At 35.9% G+C, this 18,898-nt stretch overlaps 1 pseudogene; it reads left to right on the top strand.

The window, feature by feature from the left end:
* Positions 1-7,397: 7,397 nt before the first annotated feature.
* LOC108983793 lies at positions 7,398-13,517 on the top strand (annotated as a pseudogene).
* The last annotated feature ends 5,381 nt before the right edge of the window (positions 13,518-18,898 follow it).

The following is an 18,898-nucleotide window of genomic DNA, read 5'->3' as shown; positions in this document are numbered from 1 at the left end:
ACACCCGATTTGAGACGCCCTTTGTCTGATACAACTCTTCTAGCTTTTCCCAGAGTTCCTTTACCGTAGATATTCCATGTATATTTGCAAGAACATTCTTGGCCAAGCACAGACGTATCGCACTTGCTGCTCTCAAATCCAGATATTCCCAATCTTCATCGCTCATTACAGATCTGCTCTTTGTTTCATCAGTCACGCTAGTATCACTGCTAACTTCAGGGGTTGGTCTGCCCTTCAATGCCTTGTGTAATCCTGATTGAATCAAAACATCCTTGACTTGAACTTGCCACAAGCCAAAATTGATTCTCCCATCAAATTTCTCCACCTTATATCTGATAGAATTTGAAACCTTACTTCCTGACATTGCCTCGATGAATTTTACCGTAGAAATGAATGGTACTCACTAAGTAAGTTCCCAGAAAAGATTATTCTTTTCTAGACAGAACTTCAAGGTTCCCAGGAAAGATTGGAGGGTCACACTGGACCACTTAAATACCAATCTCCTAGATAGAACCTCCTTAGACTGTACGTATCCACACTACCACACCAAAGCTCCACCCACCAAAAAGAACCTAGTGGCTCTGATACCACTTGTTGGGAATTTAGACCTCCTAAATTCACCCCCTAGGATCCACCCTTTGGTGAAATATGAAGAAAAACAGAGAAATAATAACAACACAAGAATTTACGTGGAAACTCCCAAAATAGGAGAAAAAACCACCAGACCCAGAGAAGAAAATACACTATGTGAAAAATTATTACAATCACACAATTTTTCTCCTCACTCCAAATGACACCCACAAAGCTTCCCACTAGTAAAACTTTAACTCTCACCTCTTTCCTTTTTACAAGAAAAATTAAAAGAGGAATTTTACTAGAGTCACAAGTTACTAAATAAGCTTATGATTTGGTGTACCTAACTAAGAGGCTAAGCCTCCCTTTTATAGGCCATGGGGCCTCCTTCTCTTTTTTCTCCCACCGATGTGGGATTCACAAAGGAGCAAACCCATCAATCTCCACCTTGCGACTTTGGCTGATCCCACAGCCACGCTCCACCGCAATGAAGATCTTCATAGCTTCTGCTATCATGCTCCACCATAAAAGCATACCCACTCAGAATAAACCAATTCCAAGCATTTCAATTTCGGCACATGTCGAAAATAACCTTGCTGAAAAATTATGGTGCAACTTCCACGTTTGGCTTTTCTGGAAGTTCATCAGCCATCGACATAAATTTCCACCACACACCCTACATTAATGCCAAACCAATGCTTGTGTGCAAATTTGTGGACCAGCTAACATTAACACATCCTCTATCATGACAACTTTGGGAATTAATGGCATGCCATGAGGATGTACATGTCCCTTTAACAGACATCGTCTTCCATGGAGAGGGACACAACGTTAGTTTCATTATCAGTATCTCCATTTACTGACTTGGAGCCACTTGCCGAACCTGCTCCACCTCTTGGACAATTTTTCTTGACGTGCCCAGATTGTCCACACCCCCAGCAAACTACTTTCATCTTCATGGAGTTCTTCTTCTTCCCATTACCAGCTACTACCACTGCTAAGTTCACAGGTGGACCATTTCTTCCACCACCTAGTCTTCTCTCTTCAGAAAAGAGTTTACTGGTAACCTCTGAAAAAATTATTTTCTCCTTCCCATGTATCAAAATAGGCTTCATATGCTCATAGGAAGATGGAAGAGACCAGATGAGCCTCAAGGCTTGATCCTCATCATCAATTTTAACTCCAATAGATTCTAGCTCAGAGACAATACCATTGAGAACACTTAAATGATCTGAAATAGTCGTACCTTCACTCATATGCAGTGTATGAAACTGCTCCTTTAGGTACACCCGATTTGAGACGCCCTTTGTCTGATACAACTCTTCTAGCTTTTCCCAGAGTTCCTTTACCGTAGATATTCCATGTATATTTGCAAGAACATTCTTGGCCAAGCACAGACGTATCGCACTTGCTGCTCTCAAATCCAGATATTCCCAATCTTCATCGCTCATTACAGATCTGCTCTTTGTTTCATCAGTCACGCTAGTATCACTGCTAACTTCAGGGGTTGGTCTGCCCTTCAATGCCTTGTGTAATCCTGATTGAATCAAAACATCCTTGACTTGAACTTGCCACAAGCCAAAATTGATTCTCCCATCAAATTTCTCCACCTTATATCTGATAGAATTTGAAACCTTACTTCCTGACATTGCCTCGATGAATTTTACCGTAGAAATGAATGGTACTCACTAAGTAAGTTCCCAGAAAAGATTATTCTTTTCTAGACAGAACTTCAAGGTTCCCAGGAAAGATTGGAGGGTCACACTGGACCACTTAAATACCAATCTCCTAGATAGAACCTCCTTAGACTGTACGTATCCACACTACCACACCAAAGCTCCACCCACCAAAAAGAACCTAGTGGCTCTGATACCACTTGTTGGGAATTTAGACCTCCTAAATTCACCCCCTAGGATCCACCCTTTGGTGAAATATGAAGAAAAACAGAGAAATAATAACAACACAAGAATTTACGTGGAAACTCCCAAAATAGGAGAAAAAATCACCAGACCCAGAGAAGAAAATATACTATGTGAAAAATTATTACAATCACACAATTTTTCTCCTCACTCCAAATGACACCCACAAAGCTTCCCCACTAGTAAAACTTTAACTCTCACCTCTTTCCTTTTTACAAGAAAAATTAAAAGAGGAATTTTACTAGAGTCACAAGTTACTAAATAAGCTTATGATTTGGTGTACCTAACTAAGAGGCTAAGCCTCCCTTTTATAGGCCATGGGGCCTCCTTCTCTTTTTTCTCCCACCGATGTGGGATTCACAAAGGAGCAAACCCATCATTTGTGATATTTATTGTTTGGTTAGTATAGGTTGATGTGGCTTGTAACAATGAAGTTTTGTTTTTGTTGAGATTCCTCTTCATCTTTTGTTATTACTTTTCTAGTAAAGTAATAATCTTTGTCGTATTATGAGTTTGTTACTATTGACTACTCATTACGTACTTACACTTTTTGCTTCCCCTCCACTCAACTCTTTTATGGAACTCTTTATTTTCTTGCCACTTAATTTTGATGTTCTATGAGATATGCAAATTATTATTCCTCTTATTCTATGAATTTGTTTTAAACGTATATGACTCCAACATGCAAATGCTTTTTAGATGTGCCATTTTACGTTTTGCATGTTTTTTGAAAAAGAAGATTACAAGAAAGTGCTTGTAGAATTTGGGGATCAAGCATTGATTTCTGATCAAGTTTTCAAAACTCCTATTAAGATCATATACTCGGGGTTTGCAAGCATAACTCAAATGGCATTTTTACTTCTTCATCGACTTGGTAGCTATTATGGCCTCACTACTTTATCTGGAAGTTGTGGCTTGTTGGGGATTCTAATGTTTAAAGGTGTGGAGTTCAAATGACATCTAAATTAATGCTGCAAATGTGTTGTATGTTGGGGATATTGAATCTGATGCTCATCGCTTGTATCAATGTTCTGTTTCAGGAGCTGTCTGGCATCACTTCTCAAGTCTCTTTGATGTAGACTCATTGATTTCTCATTCTTGGAGCTCTGGCTAACATCTAATGCTGCAAGATTTAACAATTCCTTGAAACTTTCTGTTATGGCTTGTTGGAAATCTACCTTGTGGTTATTGGAATGAAATCCTTTAGTGAAGCGTCTTTGGACTTTAGTGATGAGAAAAGATAATGACATTATTGAGACCTTGCAATGAACTTACTACTTAGTTAAGAGTTGGGCTACTCTGTCACCCAGAGTAGCTTGTTCTAATTGACCGACAGTTACTTTTTATAAATTTTTATTTTTATTTTTTTATTTATATTTTTTTAATATATTTAAAAATTTTTAAAAAATAAAAAAATATATCAATATACTTAAAATCACTTTCTTAATTATTAAATAAAAAATAAAAAAATAAAAAAATTTCTCGAATGGTCAAATAGAATGAGCAAACTAGTTTTTTTTTTTTTTTTTTTTTTTTCTTGGTTAAAGTGCAAAAAGGTGCTAATGGCTGTTACATCGAAATGTGCTAAAAAACACTTTTATTTTTTCCAAGGAGGTTGTAATGATTATACATCCTTTAATGGTAATGTAAGACACAATTCTGTTAATTTTTCAATGACTAATGCTAATCTTTATTCATGATTTTATTATCTTTAGTCTCACAAACTGATATAAGATATTTTAAGTCAACATTTTAAAGAAATTTAGATATGATATATTAATTAGTTTGTGTAATTAGGGATGACAAAATTTAAAATAAAGTCTATTCATCCGAATTTGGGTCTTGTATGGTAGCCACCGAGATTAACCTGGGTTTTCGGACTGGTAGTAGGGTGAATCGGGGATTATGAAATCCAAAAATCCGGATACCCAAGTTTTATCCGAATTTTGCAAAAATTAAGTTTGATTATTATTATTATTATTAAAAGTTTAATTAAAATATACAAAGAAGAACTTGATTTTAATTCAAGCCACATAAACTAATTTTGTATTTAACACTATTTAATATATATAAAAAAAAACTTATTTTAGAAGTATAATCTGATGCATTAATACCATATCTATCATAAAAAAATTATATTCACTTAAAAAGCTGATTAAAAGCACCAACCACCAAACTGATGTCGTCCTTTTATAAAATTATTATCAAATGACAATCAAACATAAAAAAAATATTTATTTTTCTATAAACTAATTTGTAAAATATTTATTTATTGCTCGATCTCCATTAATTAAGGAAAAAGGATGAGAAAACTAGGGAAGAAGAAAGAAGAAGCTCCATGTGGCAGAGATGCCTAAAGCTAATTAAACTTATAAGAAAGTTAAAAGCTAAACTCTCGGCGACTGGAAGACATATACATACATACATATATATATACTAGTAAAAGGAAACACGTGCATTGCACGTGTGCCCAAATGTGAAAAGAATAACAAATATTTAAAAAACAATATTTACGAAATTGGAGAATATGTAATAGAAAAAAATAGTTTATTTATATTTTAAGATTCACATTGATTATAAAAATAAATATATATAATTTGTAGAATTTTTATAATCACAATATATGAATTTGCACGAACATGTTTATAATTATAAAACTTTTAATCTTTTAGTTTGTAGTGTGGAATTTTTTTACGTGCATGTGTACCAACCATCTGATAAAACACTTCTTGGTTTTTGTTTTAGCATATATGTTTAGATAAGAAGCTTATTTTACAGCTTTTAAGGACTGATCGTATATACTATATTTTAAGCATCATCATGTATACATTGTTTGTACTCTATAGTTTTCGAAACTGCTAGTGTAGCAACTATTTGATACAGAGTTTGTCACTTGGATTTTAGCATCTCTCTTTACATGGTAGCTGTATTTTTATACATTTTAGGTAGTTTCCAGCTTGTAGTTTTATAAACTGGATGTGTATGAACCACATGATAAAAATAGATAGAATGCATAATGTTATCGAGAACAAAATTTAACTGATAAGAAAACCTAAACAATTACATAGAGTATTTTTTGGAAGTAAAAACCATATATCATATATTTTCAGATGACTATATCATACAATTCAAAATACACTTTATATATAAAATGTATGTCCCTATTTATTCGACCAACATGGCAAACTTTAGTGTCAATAGAATTGGTCATAGTAGGAGCAAAATCCATTCAGTTCCTTTGATAGTTACATTCCAATGCTCGACGATTATAGAAGTTGGTCGCATACATTCTAAAGTTAAGACTTACTTTTTATAAGTTGTCATAGTGTAATTACAAATATTATGCATATGCCTGAGCTATTTCATGAAAGCACTCAAAATTCATATTTAACTGGAAAGCAATGGCATTTAAAAAAAAAGCTGGGAAACCAATAAATATCTATTTATATTTTACGTGTAAATATTGGGTCCGAAGATGTGAAAATTGGAAGCTCGTCTTGACTAATCTGTTTAGGCTTAACTTTTTTTCTTTACCTGTAATTTCAACTTTCTTTCTCATGCATATGTCTATTCTGTTATGAACCTATGTAAATTATCTTTTGGATGTAACTATTAAGTCTGGAAAAAATATGTAATAAGTCATAAAAAAATATAACTACGTAAATTTGTTGTTTATATCTAACTGCTCTGTGAGCATATTATGTAATAAACAATCAAAAAAATTAAGTAAGAAGAAGGAAATAAGAAATCGTACCAGACGATCCGTGAGATGCAGAGAAAAAAGTTTCCAGAACTCGAAGATGTTTTGATTTGGATAAATAGATATAACTGTAGGTTCAAGAATACTAAAAATTATATATAAAGACGGTGGATAAATAGATAAAATGGTAGGATAAGCATAACAAAGAAGAAGACCAAAAAGTAAGGCGGCAAACAAAAGAAGAAGAGCATAAAGTAGGAAAATTGGAAACAAACGAATGGATAAGAACCTAAAAGCAGCAATAAAGGGATATGGATAAGAACGTAAAAGCAACAATAAAGGGATATGGATAAAAACGTAAAAGCAGCAATAAAGGTTAAAGCTAAGGGGCAAAATAAAAGCAGCTCCATGTTTTGAGCTCCATGTTTTATCGACGCTTAATAAACTAAGGGATTAAATTGGAAAATAAAAAAAGCTAAGGGGCAAAATAGGAAATAAAATTGTTAGACGAAAATACTATTCATGCCTTATCGACGCTTATTATATATAAGATATATATATATATATATATATATATATAAAATAAATCCATGACCACCTATCCCTTTGAATGGTCCAACCACCCTAACGCCAGTCAAGTTTACAGCCAAATGAATAATAAAATCCGAAGTATTTTAGAGAAGAATATATCCAAGAGCTGATTATTATTGAAACGACTCTCTTTTAGTAATAAACCTTCTTCAACATTTTTTAAACAATGGCATATTCATATCATTATTTTTGCTTACTTTATTCTTCTTGAATTAATAGCCATCATTTATGTCATGCCGGCTGAGTTGAGAACGAGACTCTTATATTGATTCAACATGCATGCAGGCCAGTTGTGGCGGATGGTGGATTCAGTCCACTCCACTGCTAGCTTATTAATTAGAGTTAACTTGAAGACTGAAGAGCCTTTCATACCTATCACTGTCAAGTTTACAAGCAAATGTATACACCAGTGATTATTATTTCATACTCAGTCCTTTACCACAATATGCCATATATAATTGAAGAAGATGCATTGAACACGGTATGGCTATATATATAAATATATATATATAAAAATATATATATATATATATATATATATATATATATATATATGTCAGGAGAAAAGTATAGAGAGGAGGTGTCCGTTTTCTTTACTTGCAATTTGTTTCCGATCCTTTGAGCTGCCGAAACAACTAGTTTAGCCTTCTTCATTTCATGTCCTTGAGGTCTTTCCCGGCATAATGGGGCAAATTCCCACCTTGAGTACTTCTCTATTCTATTGGTTTTCTTTTTGTATACTTATTGTTGCATCTGTCTTGTGCTTTGGCTCTTGCAGTACCTATGCCATGGCCGGGAATGAGACGGACCGACTAGCCTTGCTTGAATTCAAGGCCAAAATAAGCCATGATCCTTTCATGGTTGTGAGATCATGGAATGAAACCACCCACTTTTGCCTATGGTATGGTGTTATATGCGGTCATTGGCACCATAGGGTTATTGAGTTGCGCCTACCATCTCTGAAGCTCGCGGGCTCTATATCTGTAACGCCCCGTACCCGAGGGTCCGGAGAGTTAACTCATGTCACTAACAAATCATTTTCCTTCCACATAGTACATATTCTAATCTTTCCCAATCGCACAAAATACTCATATATTTACATTAATTACTCCAGAATAACTATTCTAAGACGATACAAAAATTTAATATAAACATCAATCTCCCAACAAATCACATCATCAGAGCACAACAAGCTTACTGAATGAAAATCCTCAATACCCATATAAACCTTCTATGCTTAAACCATCATTCTTAACTCTTCTCACCCATGCTCCATATCCTTGATCCTCAACTGAAACATTCAAAACATCTGAAAAATATTGTGGAGATAAGGGGTGAGTTATCAACAACTCAGTAAGCAGAGAACATATACTAGCATGTAAACATGAGCCTTTTCAGAAAGTTCAATATGCAGAAACAAAACATTTTATTTTTATATGCAGATCTCAGAAAACGTGTTATCAGAAAATCAGAGCGACTTTTCAAGCATTTCATACTCAAGTCAGCAATTCATATTTGAGGATCCATTTTATATTCAAAAACGCTCTGGCATAACATAACTGAACATATTCATCTTGTCATATCATATCATATACCATGTTTAACCCCCGTGGTAGGGTTGTGCTATCCCCGGTGGCCAAACCAGGCAGTATCATGTGGTGAACTTCCCCTTTTTCAATCTCGGAGCCCCGAGTGTGCACACAGGAAAGAACACGTAAAAAGACCACTTTGTTTCCAAAGTGGGTGCACTCATATCATATCATGGTGGTACCAACCATATCACGTGAACAGTATTATCATATCAGAACCATATTCAGAACAGATAAGTATGCCAAAGTTTTATCATATCCATATCATATCAAAACATGTGCGAAACATATTCATATCATTTTTATTTGATCAAAAACAGATCCATATCATTTCATATCACATGCATAAAAATTTCAATGATATCATATTCGCTCTTTTGTATATTTCAGAAACATGTCAAATATTGCTCATGTCTACACATTTCTTTTCTCTTTCATACGTATCTCATGAGGGAATGCAAAACATATACTGAGGTTGTTTTTCACTTTTTTTTTTCTTTTTAAAACAACATGCACATTTTTACAAACCAACCTCAGTTCATTTCTTTTTATGCAAATCCAGTATAGGAACCCCGCTTACCTGAACTTCTTAGCTTTTCGAAAATTTCCTCAACAATGCCGAATAAAAATTAATCGTCACCTATAAGATGATCACGTAAATTTTCATAAATTTCCAATCAATCTCGTACTTCAATATTCAAGCCTACAACTTCTAAAATAATCCATTTTTAATTACTCAACCCAAAATTCTCATTATTCTTAAACACCAACATCACTTTTTAAACTCATCAATATCCAACTTCGACTAAAACATTTAATTCTAACTTATTTACGATAGAGATCTTACTATAATTTATAATACAAAAATAACATAACTATAACAAAATCATTATAAGTAGAAACTCGTACTTTTGTTTAAATAATAATAAAACAAAAATATTCTTTTAAGAGGATATTTTACAATATTCTTTTAAGTGTTACTTATCAGTCTACTTACACACCATTCTAATAAAAATATCAGTCCCCTAAAAATACCCACTTAACAAAATGAATCCACACGTCTACGCCTAAATAAAACATACTTTACAACCCACGCAATATACTCATGATTTCAAAACCAAAGTACATAACATAAACTTAATTAAGCTAACACCCAGAACAAAACTTTGAAGGCGTACTATAAGAGGACAGAAAATAAAATAAAATAAAATCAAACAAAACAATAATATTTCCTACTAACATAATTTACGTATACACCCGTGTATATATATATATAAATATATATTTACACCAGAAAATCCGTATATATATATACACATTTATGTATATATTTACACCAGAAAAATGAGTTTACGTATACATCCACACACATATAAATATATATATATATATATATATATATATATATATATGTAAGTACACAGAACTTCACACGATGCGGCGGAAGCACTTACGGAGAGGTGGGGGAGCACGACGGCGTGGAGCTGGGGCTGCTACGGCGGACGAGGGTGGCGCCTAGCTGCGAGGCAAGAGAAAGAAATGAGAGATAGACACATGGTGAGAGGACGAGGGAGAGAAGGAAACAAGGACCACCACTGGAAGTGGTGCGAGCTCACCGTGGGTGGAGGCAGTGTGCGGCGGACCTGGGTGAAGGAATGTCCTTGCCGGCGGTTTCTGTGGAGGCACAGCACGGAGGAGTGCACAATGGAGGGTGATCACCGCGGCTTAGACAATGCTCTGTTTTTTGACAACAAAAACAGAGTGTTTCGGAGCTTGAAACCGGGGCTACGTGCGTTGGATGGCAGCACCGTGAGACTGAGGTGGCGTGCGGTTGGGGTGATGGACTCCGAACGACCTAGATACCGGCGTGGTTTCGCTTGGTGTGGTGGAGTTGCTGCACGGAAGTGGCTCTGCAGGTGGCCATCTATTGTTGCAGACCGAGGCTTCAGTTTGGTGTTTTGCAGAGAAACCGTGGTCTTCTGTGAAGAGGGAACCGAGCGGCACTTAGTCTAGGGTTGTAGTTGCTTCATATATATATATAGATCAAAATAGAAAGTAGATCAAACCTAAATAAAAGGGAAGAAAAACATGCACAAAAATGGAAACGAAAAACGTGAACCGTGCGATGCGTGGCGTGAACCCGTGAAATGATTTCTGAAAACGTGAACCGCGTGCATGGGTCTAGCAATGCTGGGTCTTACAATATCTCCTTTCGTTGGAAATTTGGGCTTTCTAAGGATTCTACTTCTCCAAAACAATAGATTCGATCATGAAATCCCACCACAATTAGGTTGTTTGCATCAACTGAAGATATTACTCTTGTACAACAATTTGATGGTTGGCAGAATCCCTTCCAATTTATCCAATTGCTCTAACATCGAACGCATCGAACTTTCTTATAACCAATTTGTTGGAGATATTCCAACCGAGTTTACCTTCTTGTCAAAGCTAAGAGCATTTTATGCAGAAAACAATAGACTAACAGGAAGTATTCCTCCATCTCTTGGGAACTTATCTTCACTTGAAGAACTTGTTGTATCCTCAAATAATTTGGGCGGGAGTATTCCGAATGCACTAGGCCAACTCATAAATCTTACAACTATTGTACTTTCTGAAAATAAGCTTTCAGGTACTATCCCTCCATCAATCTTCAATCTCTCTTCTATTAGAATTTTTCATGTAGTAGTCAATGAATTGCAAGGGAATCTTCCGTTGGATTTGGGCATAACTACTCTTCCTAATCTCCTAGACTTCTCCATTTCCTCTAACCAATTTTACTGGTTCCATTCCTCCTTCAATATCCAATGCCTCAAATTTGGAGGTACCTCAAATTGCAGCAAACAAATTTACTGGAAATGTGCCTTCTTTGGAAAAGTTGCATAAGCTCAAAATATTTACTGCTTTTGGAAACTACTTGGGGGGAAGTGGAGAAGCTAATCATGACTTGAGTTTTATCTGCTCTTTGACCAATGCAACCATGTTAGAGATCTTTGTAATAAACACCAACAATTTTGGTGGTGTCTTACCAGAATGCATTGGTCACTTGTCATTGACCCTAAAAATGTTTATAATAAGTGCAAACAAAATAACTGGAATGATTCTGACTGGGATATTGAATCTTGTCAACTTAGATATACTCAGCTTGGAAGGAAACCAAGTGTCAGGTAACATTCCAGCTGCTATCAGTAGGCTTCATAGGTTAAAGAGACTGGATCTATCACAAAACAATCTCTCAGGCAACACCCCGCACTCTCTTGGAAATTTAACTTTGTTACTTCATCTTTTTTTTTATTTAGAAATAACCTTGGCGGAAGCATCCCATCAAGTCTAGGCAATTGCAAATCTTTGATCTCACTCCACCTTACTCGTAACAATCTCAATGGTTCCATACCCAGACAGATCTTTGGTCTCTCATCTTTATCAATTCACCTAGCATTGTCCCTAAATCGTCTTACTGGTTCTCTTCCCATGGAAGTTGGAAATCTTAAAAATCTAGGTGAATTATATGTAGCAGGGAACATGTTATCTGGGGAAATTCCAAGCAATCTTGGTAGTTGCATGAAGCTAGAGACTCTTTCTCTGGCAGGAAACTTCTTCCAAGGACCTGTTCCACCAAGTTTTGGCTCTTTGAGAGGGCTTCAAAATTTATATCTTTCTCAGAACAATTTATCGGGAAAAATCCCCGACTTTCTTGTGGATATGAGCTCATTGCAGCTTTTAAATATATCACACAATAATTTTGAGGGGCCGGTGCCAACAAATGGCGTTTTCAAGAGTTCAAGTTCAGCTTTAGTTGCAGGGCACAACCAACTATGTGGGGGAATCCCTGAGTTCCACTTGCCTAAATGCAACTTCAAAGAGCCAGGGATTACAAAATTGACATTAACCTTGAAGTTAATAATATCTATAGTTTTGGGGCAACTTGGTGTAACTTCGGTGCTGTACTTTTGGTTTGTTTCTTGGTTGAGAAAGAAACGAAAACTGTCAATATCAAGTTCTTCAGGAATTTTGCATTTGAATATATCGTACCAAATTCTTCTAAAAGCCACTGATGGATTCTCTTCAGCAAATTTGCTTGGTGTGGGTGGTTTTGGATCAGTCTATAAAGGAATTCTTGATGAGAGTGGAACTATAATTGCTGTCAAGGTCCTAAACCTTATGCGGCATGGAGCGTTAAGAAGCTTTCTTGTTGAGTGTGAAGTCTTGAGAAACATCAGACATCGAAATCTTGTAAAGGTTCTTACAGTTTGTTCAAGTGCTGATTACCATGGTAATGATTTCAAGGCTCTAGTTTATGAGTTCATGGTGAACGGAAGCCTTGAAGAATGGTTGCATCCAACTGCTATAGAAGATGAAGTGCATCAGGACCAAAGAAATCTAGATCTTTTCAAGAGGTTGGATATCGCTCTTGATGTTGCGTGTGCATTGGAATATCTACATTACCATTGCCAAACACAAATCATTCATTGTGACTTAAAGCCGAGCAATGTTCTTCTCGACAGTGAAATGATTGGACATGTGGGTGATTTTGGTATTGCAAGATTCTCTCTTGGAAGAAATCATGACGCTTCGACAACTCACTCCAGCACCTTTGGATTAAGGGGAACTATTGGTTATGCTGCTCCTGGTGAGAAAACCTTTCTATCGTTTCTTTCTTATCATAAACGCTCTTTTTTTTTAGAAAACTAATGTTGTATTCTAATATAGTGTATGTTTCAAATTGCAGAGTATGGTACGGGAAATGAGGTGTCAACCGATGGTGATATGTACAGTTATGGGATCCTTCTATTAGAAATGTTCACTGGAAAGAGACCCACTGATGACATTTTTCAGGGCACTCTAAACCTACATTCCTTTGTCAAATCAGCTTTGCCTCAAGGAGTAGTAGAGATTACAGATCCAATTATTTTTCAAGAAAGGGAAGAAGAGACCACTAGAAACAATGGCCATAATAACATCATTACAAGGAGAAACAAAATTCCTGAGTGCTTGGTTTCGATTTTTCAGATTGGAGTTGCATGTTCATTCGAACAGCCAGAAGAACGAATGAACATGAGAGATGTTGTAGCTGAGCTTCATTTAATCAGAAAAAAGTTTCTTCAGAGTGGAACAAACAGTGGCAATCCAAGAATAAATGGGCCATAATCTTAGTAGCTAGTATTGGTGTCTTTGTGATAATTATTGTTTGGTTAGTATAGGTTGATTTTGATTTTGTTGAGACCTCCGCATATTTTTTTATTACTTTTCTAATAAAGATATAATCTTCGTCGTATTGTGAGTTTGTTACTATTGGCTACTCATTACTTCTTTATCCCTTTTGCTTCCCCTTGACTTAAGTCTCTTATGGAACTCTTTTTATTCCTGCCACTTAATTTTGATGTTCTATGAAATATGAAGATTATCATTCCTTTTATTCTGTGAAGTTGTGTCATTTTAAGTTTTCATGTTTTTTGAAAAAGAAGATTAGATGTCATTGATTTCTGAAGTTTGCAAAACTCCTATTTAGCAAAAAATAGGATTAGATACTCGTGTTTAGAAGCATAACTCAAATGGGATTTTAACTTCTTCATTGGCCGAGTAGCTATTAAGGCCTCACCATTCTATCTTCCCTTGGCATGAGTTTATTTGGGACTCCATTCTGCCCTTGAAAGATAGTGTCTTTATCAGGAAGTTGAAGCATAATGGGATCCCTTGGGATTCTAATATTTAAAGGTGTGGAGTTCAAATGGCCCCTAAATGCAGCAAATGTGTTGTTGGGGATATTGAATCTGATGCTCATCTCTGGTATCAATGTTTTGTTCGGAGCTATTTGGCATCACTTCTCAAGTCTCTTTTGTGTAGAATCATTGATTTCTCATTCTTGGAGAGCCAAATGCACTTCATGGTGGACTACTTTCTTCTCTTGTTCAAACCAACTTCATCTCATTGCACAACAGACTTTTGCTTTAATTCTCTGGTAGCTCTGGCTAACATGTAATGCAGCTAGATTTAAAAATTCCTTAAGACCTGGTGTTATGGCTATTACCTTCATGCTATTTGAATCAAGAGATCTGTTTTAATTAGTTGTAAACTGGTTCAAATTTGGAAGAAACCTCCTTCGAAATTTTTGGAACAATGGCATGATATCCTCACCTTTCTTTCGCTATGCATATTCTTTTGGTTTTTGCTTTCATTCTCTCTTTGCTCTTTCAATTTGGCAATTAATGGTTTTAATAAAAGGCGCATGTGCAACTTATCCAAAGCCCTTTTTTATGTTGAAAGGTGTTTAGCATAGTGGTATTCTCCCTTGAAGAAATATCTTTGTTTCTCTTTTCGGAAGCAATCTAACAGATGCAGGAATCTTAAAATGTGAAGGAAAACTTTGCACAGGGGATTAATCACTATGATGTAAATTATTTGCTTGTAAGTTGTAACCCAAAAGACAATCCCTTCAGAGTATCACACTAGTACCCAAAAGACAATCCCTTCAGAGTATCACACTAGTAAACCATAGAGATTACATACAATCAACCAAAACACATATCCTTAGATTACGTACACGAGTAAATCATGTAATTTTTTTTTTTTAAATCTAAATTGAGTTTCGAGTTTAGACCTAGTGCTCGGGTATATGATGGTAGGGAATTTTGGTAATCGGATTGGACAAAACCCAGGCTGATAACCTCCCCGGTGAACCTGGTTACTCAGGTTTCGGACGAGTCCGACCTGTATGAACAACCCTATGAATCAAGATGAAGAATAAGAGTACTGTTTTTTTTTTATCTATTTGTTTGTATTAATAACAAAAGATATCATTGGCTCCAAAATAACTACGAAAGAGAGTATATATTTGATTCCAACTCCCCTTCCATTCCAAATTGTAAACTTAACTTGGCAATCTTTTTCTTTTTCCTTGGCCACACTTAAAATACCTCTTCCGGTTAAGAGCTAGCAAGTTCTCAATACATGGTTTTGTCTGTACATCAGCTTCTAAATGCAATACATGTAACACCTGGGCCCAACACCAAGCCTGCATTCTATAAAAAGTTTTTGGTTAATAAAGTTTGGGAAGCCCACTTGAGTTTTAATGAGAAAATGTTCTTTTTTAAAATGTTTTAATGAGAAAATGTTATTTTTTAAAATAGGTTAAAACCATGCAATATTTTAGGGATCAAGTGAAATCTTATTAGTTGGTAGTTGGCTTGAAGATATTATTGAAAGATTGATTTTTTTTTTAACATAAGATTAAGGCCTAGATTATTTTTGAAACCCAAGCCCATTAACATATTCAATTTCAAACAAATGTTACAATTTTAGAGTTCCATTCACATTAAAATTCCTTGAAACTACCATCTTCAACATATTTAAACCCATGCATGTTTCTTCCTATTTTTTTTCCTAGGGTCTCAACCACCGATATATATATATATATATATATATATATATATATATATATCATCTCATGTATGTAAAACCTCCCTCAATTAGGGTTGCCGCACATGATCCTACATCCCTTCAGTTATTTTCCCTTTATTTCTCTCCCACGTAAGTTGAAGAACCAAGCATCAGTATCCCTTACGTCGCCCAGCCAGAGACTCCACAGCGTTGTCCTTGCACGTACCAATAGCCTTTGCAACCCAGCCTCCATCTCGCAGCAGCAACCTGAACGGAAAACTATCCCACGGGCTGAGATCTCCCCTGCACGACAAAAGCCACTAGCCCCATTGCCCAACCCCACATGAAACCGGCAACCACCTTGATTCCCTTCCATAAACCGCAACCTTCCTACACCCAAGGTCACGACAACGGCAACCACCAAGTGGCACGACCGTGCCCACATCCAAACAATCCCCTGTTTTAGCCACTTCAAAATAGAGTAACCCCCGACCATCAGTTCCACCTCAAACTGTAGCTCCTTGTGTCAAGCACGACTCCACCACAAGCTACCTAGCCACCACTAGCGTCGCATGTGCAGCCCTTGCCATCCCTTAAACCACCCAATCACCGTGAGCCTTACCTCAAACCACCAGTCGTTGCTCCAAGAATCCCCATGCACGACACTTCACACTAGAAAGCTGTGGGGCTCGAGACATAGTTCGATCATTTGACCACCACCAACGTCATATTCGGCTCTTCCATCCATGGTTGCACCACCGTGCACAACCTCCATCCCTCTCGGTAAGCCACGCCGATTCTCCCAATTGTTTCTCTTTGTCTCTCTTTCTCCCACGCTTTCTCTCTCTGTCTCTCTGTCTCTCTCTCTCTCATTTTATTGTTCTACTGATGGAACAACCACCGTCTCACCCATGTCGGAGGTTCACGGTCGAGCCATAACTCATGTTTAAGCCTCTCTCTCTCTCCTCCTTTTCACTTGTTAAAAATTTAAGCCCCAGAGAATAAGTTACATATATACCCCTAGAAAGTGATCCAGTGATTATTACTTACAATGATATTATTGTAATAAAACTAAGACAAAATAGATGGTTGGGGGTGGAGAATTGTTTTAGACTTCAATCGATTAATATGTGAAATTAGTGAAAATCATAGTATTTGGGGAGTGATTATAGGTAAATGAAATCTAGGTTATTTAGGTATTTTGGGTTTTATTTATGAAATACGTGTTCAGTTGGAAATTTACATAAGTTACATGATTATTTTATAGGTGACGATTAATATTTGTTTTGCACTGTAGTGGAAAAATTCTAAAAAGTTAAAAAGTCAAAGTAAGCGGGATTTTTATGCTATACTTTGCATAAAAAGAAAATTAACTGGGGTTAATTTATGAAAATATGCATATTTGTTGAAAGGAAATTTGCAACAACCTTAGTTGTGTTCTACATACTCATGAAATCTGTATAAAAGAAAAAAGTATTGTTGACATGATTGGTGTAGACTTGAGCAAATTTTTGGAATTCTGTTTTTGAACTGTGCAAAAAGAGCGAATATGAAATTTAAAAATTCGTGCATGTGATGTGAAGATGTTCTGAATCTGTTTTTAAATATGTAAAATGATCTAAAGCTATTTAGTACTCTGTTTTGATATGATGTGTCATCTGAAAACTTTGGCATAAATTTTTGATTATGTATATGATTATAATCTAGTTCCGATGTTGTTTCTATTTTGTTCCGGATAAGGCCCTGTCACGGGTATAATAATGGTATACGGCCCCGTCACGGGTATAATGGTGGTTTATAACCTTACCACAGGGGTTAAATATGGTATATGACCCTGCCATGGGTATAATAGTGGTATACGGCTCTACCATGGGTATAATAGTGGCATACGACCCCGTCACGGGTATAATAGTGGTTTATAATCCTATCACGGGGGTTAAACATGATATCTGTTTCGTTGTGATGCTCTGATATGATATGAAGATGATGTCTTAGATTTTGATATCCAAAGGTTTTTTTGAATAAGAATGTTTCAAAAATTTTCGTTCTGATATTTTGACAAATGTTCTGATTCTGCATTCTAAAAATATAAATGTTTTATTTTGCATTCTGAGTTTTGTAAATGCTCATGTTTACATGTTAGCATATGTTTTCTGCTTACTGAGTTGTTGATAACTCATCCCTTATTGAGGCATTTGCCTTAGCACATGGTGTGCATGCCGAGACCTCTGGAGCATTGCCTTAACCAACAGCTACGGATGCACCTACTGTGCACTCCTCTGGAATATTGCCTCAACCAACAGCTACGGATGCACCTGTTGTGCACACTGCAGTGGCCTAACTAACTCTGACAAAGAATATTCCATGAGAATATTTATTGTTCTCTGATTGGTTATTGTACTTTATAAATACAAACTGAGTGTTTACAATTGTAATAGAGAAAATGACAATGGAAATGTAAAAATCATATATACAAAAATACTTTTTGTTTGAGGTTATTCATCAAACACTTCTTGTGCTTTAGCACCCTTTTATCTCTACAATATTTTTCAGATAATTTGAATATTTCAGCTGAGAACCAAGATTATAGAGCATGAGTGAGATGATTTAAGTATAGTGGATTAAGTATAAAAAGTTTCTATGAGTATTAGCGATTTTTGTTAAGAATTTTGTCATGTTCTGATGACTTGGTATTTTGGTAAGTTAATTATATTGAGGTAGTTGGTTTCAAAAAATAATTTTTATATGGCATTAAGAATTTGAACACTTTTATATTGCATGCTTGCATACACTTGCTTCCACATTGCACTGGGGGTGTGTGACCAGAGCAGCCAACACCCCGGCGTTGCTACTCCTGCCAAAACCCAAGTAGGGGTCGAGGGTGCCACAAGTGATATCAAGGATTTTAGGGCTTAGGGTAAATCTAGGATTTTAGGGCTCAGGGTAAATCCATAAGTCACTAGGTACAGTTCCAAAATTCTAGACTTCAATCTTGGTACGATAGGCTTGAAAATTTGGGTAGTTAGACTCTGCCTTTATCGAAGTTGGTTGAAATTTTCAGTGTGATAGGCATTAATCTTTAGTACAGTAGTCTTGAACATTTAGCAATTAGGCTTTTATTTGAAATATCGAGCTTAATTTAATCAGAAAAA

Source organism: Juglans regia, chromosome 5, assembly GCF_001411555.2.
Source record: "Juglans regia cultivar Chandler chromosome 5, Walnut 2.0, whole genome shotgun sequence".
Taxonomy (NCBI): Eukaryota; Viridiplantae; Streptophyta; class Magnoliopsida; order Fagales; family Juglandaceae; genus Juglans; species Juglans regia.
This window is presented reverse-complemented; position numbering and strand designations above follow the sequence as displayed.